Source organism: Phoenix dactylifera, unplaced genomic scaffold, assembly GCF_009389715.1.
Source record: "Phoenix dactylifera cultivar Barhee BC4 unplaced genomic scaffold, palm_55x_up_171113_PBpolish2nd_filt_p 000167F, whole genome shotgun sequence".
Classification (NCBI taxonomy): Eukaryota; Viridiplantae; Streptophyta; class Magnoliopsida; order Arecales; family Arecaceae; genus Phoenix; species Phoenix dactylifera.
The window spans coordinates 708,855-721,687 of record NW_024067708.1 but is presented as its reverse complement, the minus strand read 5'-3'; positions in this window follow the sequence as shown (position 1 = coordinate 721,687).

Here is a 12,833-nt window from a genome sequence, read left to right as displayed (position 1 = left end):
ATTAAAATCCTTCGATCTGATCGAGGAGGAGAATACCTTTCTAGTGAATTTTTAGACTATCTTAAATTAAAGGGTATACTCTCTGAATGGACACCTCCATATACGCCACAATTAAATGGTGTAGCTGAAAGAAGGAATCGTACCTTATTAGATATGGTACGGTCCATGATGTGCTTCACAAATCTTCCAATTTCCTTTTGGGGACATGCCCTAGAAACTGCTGCATTAGTATTAAATAGAGTACCATCTAAGTCTGTATCTAGCACTCCATATGAGATATGGAAAGGAAAGAAACCTAATCTTAAGTATCTTAAGATATGGGGTTGTCATGCTTATGTCAAAAGAAATTTTGGACATAAGCTAAGTGCTAGATCGGACAAATGTATATTTGTAGGTTATCCTAAAGACAGTTTAGGATATATCTTCTATGATCCTACCGAACAAAAGGTATTTGTTGCTAGGCATGCCACTTTCTTGGAAAAAGAGTTTTTCTTAGAAAAAGGCAAGGATAGAAGAATTGAACTTGATGAAGTTCAAGACCTACAAGGTGAGACACATAATAATCCTCAACCAGATGTACCCATGGAAGAGGTACAACCACTACACACTACTCCTCTCCGAAGGTCAGAAAGAGTGCGAAATGCACCTGAGAGGTATGGATTTATCATTGAGAATGATGAAGCCCACATCATTGATAACGATGACCCTCTGACCTATTCGGAAGCTGTCAAGAGTAGGGACTCTGACAAATGGTTGGACGCCATGAAATCCGAGATAGATTCTATGTATACAAACCAAGTGTGGACTTTGGTTGATGCACCTGAGGGAGTGATTCCAATAGGGTGCAAATGGGTATACAAGAAGAAGATAGGAGCTGATGGCCAAGTAGAAACCTACAAGGCCAGGCTAGTGGCAAAAGGTTTCAGGCAAAAACAAGGCATTGATTATGATGAAACTTTTTCGCCAGTAGCTATGCTCAAATCTATTCGGATTATGCTTGCTATAGCTGCATACTATGATTATGAGATCTGGCAAATGGATGTCAAAACCGCCTTCCTTAATGGTCACCTTGAGGAAGAGGTCTATATGACACAGCCAGAGGGATTTGTCTCAAGAGGGAGAGCAAATCAAGTATGTAGGCTTAAGAAATCCATTTATGGATTAAAGCAGGCATCTAGAAGTTGGAACATCCATTTTGACATGATAGTCAAAGAGTTTGGCTTCATTAAAAATATAGATGAACCTTGTGTGTACAAGAAGACTAGTGGGAGTGCTATTGTCTTCTTGATATTATATGTGGACGATATATTGGTCATTGGAAATGATGTTCCAATGATGCAATCGGTCAAGACTTGGCTATCAAAGAAATTTTCCATGAAAGACTTGGGTGAAGCATCCTATATACTTGGTATAAGGATCTATAGAGATAGATCTAAAAGGATGCTAGGTTTGTCCCAGTCTAGGTACATAGATAATGTGCTGAAGAGGTTCAGCATGGATGGAAGTAAGAAAGGTTTCTTACCCATAGGATATGGCATACAACTCTCTAGGAAGATGTCTCCTAAGACATCTGAAGAGAGGAATAGAATGAGTTCTATTCCCTATGCTTCAGCAGTAGGGTCGATCATGTATGCTATGTTATGTACCAGGCCTGATGTAGCTTATGCCTTAGGTATGGTAAGTAGATTTCAGGCAGATCTCGGGGAGGATCATTGGAAAATTGTGAAAAGCATTCTCAAATACTTGAGAAGGACTAGAGATGTTTTTCTGATTTATGGAGGATCAGAATTGAAACTAGAAGGCTATTCAGATTCTAGCTTTCAATCTGATCCAGATGATAGCAAGTCAATCTCTGGATATATTTTCACTTTGAATGGTGGAGCTGTGAGTTGGAAAAGTTCCAAACAGCAAACTGTAGCTGACTCAACTACTGAGGCAGAATACATAGCTGTTAGTGAAGCTGCTAAGGAAGCAGTCTGGATGAAGAAGTTCATCACAGAGCTGGGTGTAGTTCCTGAGATTGTCGGACCAGTCCCAGTTTATTGCGATAACACTGGAGCAGTTGCACAGGCTAAGGAACCAAGGTCTCATCATAGATCCAAGCACATTTTGAGACGCTTCCACCTTGTTCGAGAGATAATCGAAAGACAAGACGTCAAGATTGAACGAGTAGACACAAAGAACAATATAGCAGACCCATTTACTAAAGCTCTACCACAGCAGCAATTCAATCGTCACCTCGATTGTATGGGGTTAAAATATAAGGGCGATTGGCTTTAGTGCAAGTGGGAGATTGAAAGAGTAGATGCCCTATAAGCCAATCATTTGATGGGTTTCTCTTTGTAATCCTCCAAATCATGTATTTTGACACTCGATATATATCAATAAAGGCATTGTGTTTCATCATTTGCTGCTTATCTATTTTATTATTGGATGATGAACCCCATAAATTAGAACATTGATTTTAGGGTTATGATGAGATTATACCAGTGAGACCTAAAATCCTAAAATCCTAATTTAGAATATTCCCAGTCAAATTGGTATATTGAGTCGGGGATCAATATTACCGGAAAGACTGGCACATCTTATGTATGCTCAATGTAGAGGGTGATTGATCTCACAATCACTTGTGTGAGACACTAATACAAAGATGTGGGTGCTCATTAGAGGAATGAGTTCACTGAAATGACCAGCCATGAGAACATCTTATGGATTCTTACTTAATTATCAAAAGATGGTTCTCATAGTGGGAGTTGTGCAAGTGATCCTTAGACCTGAGATCACCATGGTACCTTGTGCACTTGAAGCTATATTTTGGTTTACCCTCATTCACGACATTGCGTTGTGTACGGGGTATTCTGGATATGGTGGATTTTGTACGAAGGTTGTGAGTAGGTCAACAAGGAATCAGTCACTTCTAGTAAGAGAAGGTAACATCCTACTTACTCTAATCTTATGATGATTCACGAAGCCTTTGATCAAAGCAAAATGAATATTAGAAAGAGTTTCTAATGTTTCATTGTTTGAATTATCATATAAAAGATTGAGAGAGACATGAATAAGTGATTGAGTTTGATATTGATCCATACTCGAGCACTTATTCAGGATGTAGTATGACTGAGGGATTGAATTGCACAGTAACTTTCCACTGAAGGGTATGTTTGGATTTGTCCAATACATTCCTCATCTTCCGGGTAGACATGATACGTTGCTAGACGTCAATCATGTCTTGTGGGTTGATCGGATCAAAGAGTTTGATTAGATCAAAGCATCAGAAAGGTTCTGATTGCTAAGTCAGGTTTAGCACTAAATTGAACCTAAATTGGATTAGAGGTATTCTAATCAGGTTAGGTCAACTTGCACCTGCACCTACTGCTGGCTAAGATAAGGAACCCAATGGGTCACACACAAGGGAATTGATCAAGGGTCTAATTGGATTAGATCATGTTTGCAAGATGAACATGCTAGCACGTGTTGCAAACCCTAGCTCCTGATTCAAATTAAATTCGAATATGATTCTTAGATTTGGTTGATCTAATATGATTAGATCATGACCTAATATGGGTTAGCCAAGAGTTGAAACCCATTTGGCTTTAATTAGACCTGATTTGATTAGGTTTAATGTTTTCTTTAAGTTGGTTAAACCCAATTGGATTGGGTTTGATAGGGCCTTCACTTCTGGACCATTGGATCGCTTCCTGGATGAAGGATCTGGTCCACTGGTTGGCGCCTTCATCTGGACCATTGGATGGCTTCCTGGATGAAGGATCTGGTCCACTGGTTAGCGTCTGAATCTGGACCACTGGATGGCTCTCTGGATGAAAGATCTGGACCGTTGCTCAGCGCCTGAATCTGGACCACTGGATGGCTCTCTGGATGAAAGATCTGGACCGTTGCTCAGCGCCTGAATCTGGACCATCGGTGATGGCATCTTACTTCTGGACCATTGGATGGCACCCTGGATGATGATGTCTTGATCTGGACCATTAGATGGCACCTAGATCTGGACCATTGGCTTTGGTTCACTGCATTTGGGCCCTTGGATCATCAGGATTTAAGAGGGAGATGTGAGAAAGAAGTTGATACACCCTTCTCCTTAGCACCCCATCATGATGGGATGCATCTCTTGGTACATGCCTCATCATGATGAGGTGTGTGGATGGGATGCATCCCTTTATGATGCATCCCTCCATCTCTTATAAATAGGAGGTGCCTTGGGGTTCTAAAGATCATCCAAAAAAAAAAAGGCCTCTCCTTCTCTCTCCCTTATCCCTTCTTTCTTACAAGCCTCTCTCTTTTGTCCTAACCCAAGACAAGAGGGTCTTCTTTAGGACAAAAAGGCTAGTGAATGTTTTAGAGGTAGAAAGGAAGAAGTGAAGGAAAATCAGCCAATTAAATCCTTTGGAAGGATTGAACAATTAGAATCAAGTTTTGGTGGAGCTAGAGTCTTGAACCCATTCCTGTGTGGATCAACATCGGAGGGTGAACATTTGGGCACCTTAGGACATCTTCAGACATATTGGATATAGCGTGATAGGTATTCTTCTATACCAAGATTATATTTTCTACATTATTTGGTTATACTATTAAGGTGATCTTGGCTTATTAGGGTTTCATATAATTGGTTTTATAAGAAAATTTTATAATCCCGTATCTTTCGCTGCGCCCTAGGGCACTGGGAAACCCTAACACAAGGCACCCTCTACACGGTCTTAAACACCCATGGCTACTCGGAGGGAACAAAACAAATCTTCCTTTCCATCCGTGGATAGAAGAGAGAGTATCTCGGATCAGCTGGCAATCTTTTCGAAGAAAAAGGTACCGCCACCTGCTGTCTTGAGGATGCTTATTTAGAGTGAAGCACACTCAGAAGAGAAAAATTGAGGCATGGATGCCCCAGAAAAATCAAAGAGAGAGGAAGCCGATAAGGACCCGCAAGGAATTCGGAACAAATTTGGTCGGGATGAGGCTATAGGCCCTCATCAGCTTAACAAAAAAGGGTGGAGAGGTAGCCTCAGCCCAGCCCGAAGAATCTCCTCAGATTGGCCGATCCGAGAAGGAGGAGGTCGGGTAACCTGGTCTCCTCTTGTGTGAGGACGAACACCTTACAATCTAGGCTCGATTGGACCTTGGACTCAACTGAAGGTGACGGCTGTCGAGCCTGAGAAGAGTGGTCCGACGACTGACTTCCCTTTGAGGCGTTAACCTCACCATCGCTCATGGTGGTAGAAATAAAGAAGAGGATAAAGAAAAGATGAAGAAGAAGGCAAGGCAGCAAGGGAAAAGACAAGGAGAAGGGTTAAGCAGCCAAGGAGCAGAAACTCATCAAAAAATGGAGGAGCACAGAGGATGCTGGTGCTGGACAAACAGAGATTCGCTGGGGCACCAACTGGAGGCCTGGACGATCGTGCACGTGGGCGAAACAGCGAATGAAGTAAGAAGTATAAACTAAAGGGCAGAACCACCATTATATAGAGGGGCAAATGTGATGCGGAACGATTATGCACTGAAGCCTAAGCTAATGCAGGGTGATCATGCAATTTGATTAAGATCAGCAATCAGATTTTTAAAACTAGCAGTCACAACATAAAAGGTTTAGCGAGGCGATTAGATTATAATCGGAAGACTAACGTTCATGCAGTTAATCGTTCCTTTTAAAACGATAAAGAAGTGCAGGATCGACGTTGGTTAAGAAACCAATGCTGTTAGGGCACCCCAATTCTATTTAATTTCTACTGAATGATTAAGCATAAGAAGACAGGGTATCTTGCATGAATCAATAACGATCTAATCATTAAATTTGTGGAAAGGTCTCACCAACACGTCGCACAGGACTTCTGAAAAAGGGAGGAAAGTTCCAGCGGTCCGGGTTGTCGTCAGGTCGCCCTTCGTCCACGCACTAGATGACCCGATCAGATCTGAAACATGACCTTCCTAAGATTAGTTCTAGTAGATTGAAATCAGGAAAAGGATAAAATTCTGGAAGAATTGAGGAGCCGGATTGGAAGGAGGAAACCGGGAGAAGAAAGGGGCCGGTAGATGCGCCGTCTGTGCAGAAGAATGTGCGGAAGAACAGGGAAGCTGCTGCTCATAGAGAAGAGGAATTCAGGGGGAAAGAGAAGAGTAAACTTGCCCAAAGCCAAGTTTCAATTTCTTTTCTATTATCAAATATTTTTTCCAGCTTCCTTACATGTAGTACAAGGCCTCTTTAAATAGGCTTTTACATGGCAATTTTGTAATTTCAAAACAAAGGGGGGGGGGGAGAAAGACTTAAAGAGTGTTGGAACTTGCAATGGAGCGTTGGGAGCCAGCACTTGATTTGCCTCTTCATTTTTTTTTTGTCTCTTTTTGCTGTTTCTTAAGAGGGTTGCTTTGAAAAAGGAGGGAGTGACGTTTAGCAAAATCAGTGGGGCGTTGCGGCATTGTGGGAAATGTTTGTGGTGTCTTGGGAGCCGGTCCTTTTGAGAATACTTGGGAAGAAGTGTCACTAAATGTTCTGATGTGATGATACTTGGGAACAACAAGAGGCGTTTCTCTGGCATACGAAATTGGAAAGGTCACGGACGACTAAGCTTCCTTTCTGCTTTCTGTTTATTGCTTTAAGCTGACCACGGATATTGTTATACTCTGCTACCTGAACCTTCATGTTATCTTCAATTTTTGCTTCTTGGACATGAATGCAGCCAACAATCCCCTTCCCTGAAGTGGAACCAAAGTAGGGACGATGAACAAGAGCCTCTCTTTTCTTTTTCTTTTTTTTTTCTTTTTTTTTTCTGCAGGAGCAACTTACATAGGACTCAAAATTCCAAATACAAGGACTTGACTGTCTTGACCAAATAGGACTCAAAATAGAATTAACTGGAATAAAATAAGTAGACTAGAAAAAGTAACTGGACTCAAAATGAAGTACGACTCGGACTCGACTCTAACAATCGAGCCAAAGGGATACTGACTGACTGGTGTCCGCACCAATTCTCCCAGGCTGAGGAGAATTTGACTCCGTTGAATGAAAATTACTCCGGCTCTGGTACTGCTCGAGGATGTCAGGATCAGTCTGTTGCAGCTCTTCTCGAGTTATCCATGTGTCATCAGATTCCGGCCGACCTTGCCAACGGACCAAGTACCTCTGGTATCCTTTCCTCCTGGTAGAAATAATTTGCTCGTCCAGAATTCTCTCAATGCGATCGTGTTTCTTTGTAAATTCTGACTGTGGACACTCAGGTGGGGGTTCGCTCTCAAAGAATGGATCAGGCTCAAATGGCTCACTAGGTATCGTTATTGGTTTCTTGACTGTCTTGACCAAATAGGACTCAAAATAGAATTAACTGGAATAAAATAAGTAGACTAGTAAAAGTAACTGGACTCAAAATGAAGTACGACTCGGACTCGGCTCTAACAATTGAACCAAAGGGATACTGGCTGACTGGTGTCCGCACCAAAATGTCTCTGATCAAAATGCTGATTCGGCTACTCGAGCATACCAAGCAACATTTTAGCTCGCACACGGCACAATGATTCAACAGGGTCGTTGCAGTAATGACTGCTCAATGAAAATCCTGCAATGATGACGCCTTCGGACAACCCTAATACGGTAACGCTTCGAGAGGACAGATCAACGCATTCATTGCCCATAATAAAAGTCTTGCCCTCAATCGAAGTGATGACTTGACATCTGTCATCCGAACCAGAAAATAGTTTGCCCTCGAAAGTGGGGGGCAACTGATGGGAAAAATATTAGACACCTCAACCTCAGGCCAAACCTACAGCATTGATCTCGGACATGAACCAAAGAGAACAACTTTGGCCCCAGCCGAATAGCCAACCAACCAAGGTGATTGACTTCGGTCCCGACCGAGGAAGAGCCATCAGCCGAGGAGAACAATCAATACGTGTCGATAAGAACTAACAGTCCTAATAACCGACGACTCTGGTAGCCCACTGTTGGGCAGCACTATGGGTTGTGCCCAACCAGTGCTACCCATGCCTACAGGGGCGGGTACCTACGCCGCAGCCATACTATTGGCCTTACCTAGCCATCATTACATGTCACGTCAGGTCAGATAACGACCAAGTGAACTCCCCTATATAAAGGGGCAGCTTGGGGGACCTCAAGTATGCGACATATATGACATTCTTCAACTATTTATAGAGGCTATATCCTGCTAAAATCTCTTTCTTCTATACTATTGCCATTTTATTCTACTTAGGCATCAGAAGGTTTCCCACCGGAAACTCTCCGGTCTTTCTTGCAGACCATCTCTGGAGGAACCCAACACCCGACGTATCAACCAGCCTGCCCAACTCACCTCCAGCCGATCTCAAGGTCGATTGAGCTGCTCTCCAACCTTGGTTCGAATACAACAACAACAGTAACAATTAGACCGTGTCGTCACATCGTCGGTTGGTTCTGTCGAAGGATCTACGGTACAACACATTTCACCAATAGAGACATGATATATTTTTCTTTGTAAAACTATCCATTTTAACCAAGGCTGCCAACTCTAAGCCACAATCTGAAATAGCACCTTGTCTCTTCTTTTGAGGGGGCAAAAAGGAAAAAAATATAGATGCCCCCAACATCTACCAAGTTGATTGGTCTTTTCATTAATTAGGATACATTTTATTCTCATAGGTATTTTAACTAGATCCAAGCATACAATTACATTTATCAAATAATTTTTGGATTATCTTTAATTCTACATTGGCTATATACTACGTAGATCTTGGATGATGTACAACACCAAGAAACTGAAATAACATTTTGCGGTAATTTTTTTTAGATGAAGTCCTAGGTTGTGATAACTACTTAATCGAAAATAAGGAATAGAAGACTGAAAGATTGTTTGTTAGCTGTGGCTTCTCCTGAATTCTTTCATCTAATCTCCAGCATCTTCTGAAATAAATTAAACTCCACTTTAGCTAATAATGGAATTTTATACCTTAATATTTTAACACTATACTGACCAAATTAAAGCCAGAATATAAAAGTCTAGGAGTTCAATTGATCTAGGTGGTCGCCAGACCTCTTGTCGACCAATTTGGCTACTTCAGTTGGTTTGAATGAGGTTTGAGATTAGGCTGCGCCACACCGAAGACATGATGGCAAAACATAATTTTTGGTCATAATTTTCTTATTCGATGTTTGTTTTTAGCGTTCTAGGCACCAAAATGAAGTTCTCGCCAAGTACTGTGAGGTTGCGATAGTTTTCATTGCTCGCATCCTCCTGATTCAAGGGTTCAACGACACTTAGCATTCGAGCCATTGCGAACTCGAAGGCATGGGTTAATTTTTAACTAAATTAGGTGCTGGTACATGTTAGCTTATTAGCTTCTTAGGATCAAGGGAGCAAGACTTTGTGGTTGGTTTTGGAGCCGCAGCCGTTAGGCGCCACATAGTCAAAGAAGAGAGGTCTTATTATTTTATTTTGGTTGTCGGCATCTTCAAAAGACGTGAGGTCTTTTGGTGGTAACTTTTAAGGAGCGAGAAAAAGTTGGGGCGGAGGCCTAGGCGTGAGCACGAGCCATTGATGCGTGGCAGCGTGAGGAAGAGACGCCACATAGAGGGAGAGAGATTTTTATTTTATTTATTTATTTATCTTGAGAGCAAATATTTAGATATAGCAATTTATGATTTGATCCGCTAACTTGATTCACAAATAATTTAATTTAAATAAATTTAAATTTAATATAAATAGATATAGGTTCTAAATGGTAAACCTATCAATACCTATTTATTAAATAAATTGAGTCTAGTTTTAGGCTTTTTATCTATTTAATCTATTTTGATTCATTTAATAGTTAAGTTGAATCATAATCCTATTCATTTAATCTATTTAAAATATGCTTAACCTATTTCAGTTCTGTTCAAACCAAGTCATTTAGCATGTTTAATCTGTTTAAATCCATTTAATTGATTAAAAATCTACTTGACCTATTTAACAAATGAGATAGGTGGATTAGGTCGAGTTATCTATTTAACAAACAAGTTGGCTTGAACTTTTGATCTATTTAATAAATAGGTTGAAATCGAGTTGACAAATTTTTTGATTTGACCTATATCCGATCCGACCTGCTCGCCATTCTTAGCCAGAGCTAAGTATGACCGTTGACTTATAATATTTTTTTAAATAAATTTATTTCACTCTATTCTAAATTTTTTTTCAGCACCGCTTTTTAGCTATTTTTTTTTGTATTTGTTCAAAATCTTGGACCGATATATATAATCCGCGTTGGATAGCATACCATTCCGCCCAAAATGGAACACTCAAAGTTAAACTTTGCCCAAAATGGAACACTCAAAGTTAAACTTTATTTTTTAAGTAATCTTTAAGCTAGGCATATCTTCCGATGCGTATCTTCCAATCCAGAGGACTGGAGTACCATAATAAAAAAATAAAGTTGATGTAAAAGTTGATACATTATTCCTACAAAAATTTCATTTTAATATAATTTTATATAATTTTATAGATTTTTTTTTTTTTTGGGTGACCGGAAGAGAAATCCGGCCTGCACTTAGGAAACCGAACTTCACCAGTATAAAAACAGATTTTGTACATCGATTTATCATCAATTAATGAAAGTAAAAATGCTTGAAATTCTACATATCAAATTCTGTTATATTCTTGTTATTTTCTGTGAAATGTCCAAGCAAATCAAAGAAATTGATTCTTTCTCTCTTCTCTTCGGTCAAAACACAAATTAATATCTCAGCTTCTAAATAAATACTCCTTGATATAACAAGTATATCAATCTCAAGTTTACATAGCCCATCTCTGGAAAGATAGCTACCTTGTTTGACCCAAAATATGACGTATTCTTTGTCATTTTCTAAGTCTGGTAGGATTCCTTCATTCCATCAGCTCATCTAGAGATAAGTAATGCCCACATGTATTTCATGGGCTGCATCTCTCTTGAGTTGGCCGAATCATCCTTTCTTTTGAAGGACAGCGGTTCCATTCAAGGGTGCCATGGACCATCCATGCGTTGGGTGTAACTTAAAACTATTAAGATGAAAGCAAAAGAATTAAATGGCATTTCTTTCATGTGAAAGATCAAACAAAAGTAAGATGCAAGTAATAAAACAAATTCAGTATAATTGTATATCAATTTCCTTTAAATCTGGTAGAATCCATTGGCAAATAACTTGAAGAAGGATTCCAACCTCAAACGATATATCTTAATAGCAATATGTCTAAGTATGCATATTCAGTATATTCCAAATTCAAAATCTCAGTTACCTTTTTAAGCTAGTTCTCGTATAGAATGAAGATATAAAATTTTCTACATCAGTTCTCTCAGTCAAGAGATAGATAGCTATCAAACAAAGTAGCTTTACATGTCATACATGATGCGTTACAGTTGATAGCCATCTATCTTCTGAAGATGGATATCGAATATTGTATATCGTCGTAGATTTCTTACCTTCAGAAAGTGTCAGAATTGAGGTAGATTTATCATGATTTACCTTGGAAGTGACGTTAGACATGAGCTAAGATTATTGTCCAGCAAGAAACTTGCAAGATAGAACTAGGCTAAGTTATAGGTGCGGACGAATTGATATTTATTTTATTGGCTTCATCGCCAGCAGGAGTACCTAAAGTTGGAGAGCGGTTGGCTTCCTATATTTGATGCGGCGTGTCAATGAGATAGACCTGAGAACAATTGGGTGTTATATGAGGGAGGCTTTAACACTTTATTCATGCAATTCTAATCATAAGCCTCCTAATTCTAAATTTACTCTCACCTTTTAAGGATTTTTTTTTGTCTTTTTTTTTGGATTGGGGTGGGGGGGTTGGGGATAGGTGGGCGACGGTGAGCTGACCTCATGGGCCTAGATTCGTCCGAATCCGCGGAGCTCCACGTAGCGGACGCCTCCCAGCTCCAGATTCCACGCGCTTTCCTTCTCCTTTTACGAGGCTAATAATAGTGTAACGCATCCTTTGCCCATTCTTCTATTGCTCCACTTGAACGTTCATCTTAACTGGTTTCCCTGCCAAGAAGGCATTTTCCGTTTTATTCAAGAATAGAAGGGACAAAACCCTCACTGATTTCATCAAGCTGGAACTATCGCTGATCATGAGCGGGCCTCGGTTTTAAACTCTATTTATTTTTTATTAACCTTCGAACTGGGCTTATTTAAAATTTAATATTTTTTTTATGTCTAAGTTCGATCTATGACCAACTCTAGATGAAACATAAAAAAAATAATAAAAAAATAAAATAAGCCCAATTTATGTCGTGTGATTTGATTTGAATAACTAGTGCATTATTTGAAGATAAGGTCATTTCTCTCTTTCAGATTTGGTCATATAATAATGATGGCTAATAAAATCTAATCAAAAATGCATTTTTTGGGAGAGATAAGAAAAAAAAAGTCTATATTAAAAAAAATATATTGACATCTTAGTTTGATATCTTCAAGGTTCCATCATCCAAAATAATATTTATTATAATAATTTTAAGGCTCTAATTGAATCAAGGGGCATGTGAATTAATTCGTCAAAGCAACCACCATACGTAGTATAATGATCACCACTTAATTTTTTATGCTTGCACAATAAAATATTATTGTATAATATGTGTATAAATGTTAAAAAATAAAAGAGATTTTTGCAGAAAAAGTCGAACAATTTTTTCTTTTACAAATAAGGATTGAAATTTTTTGTTTCTACTAAATTTATCTATTTGTGCAAATAAAGATTTTATTAAATATATTATAGCTTTGCTACGAAGATCATCTCTCCAGTCACTACTTACATCATTGGTTCTACATGGTTTACTCGATGACCGGTAGAATGGTGTCTGGACTTTATCGATCATGACATATGCTTCTA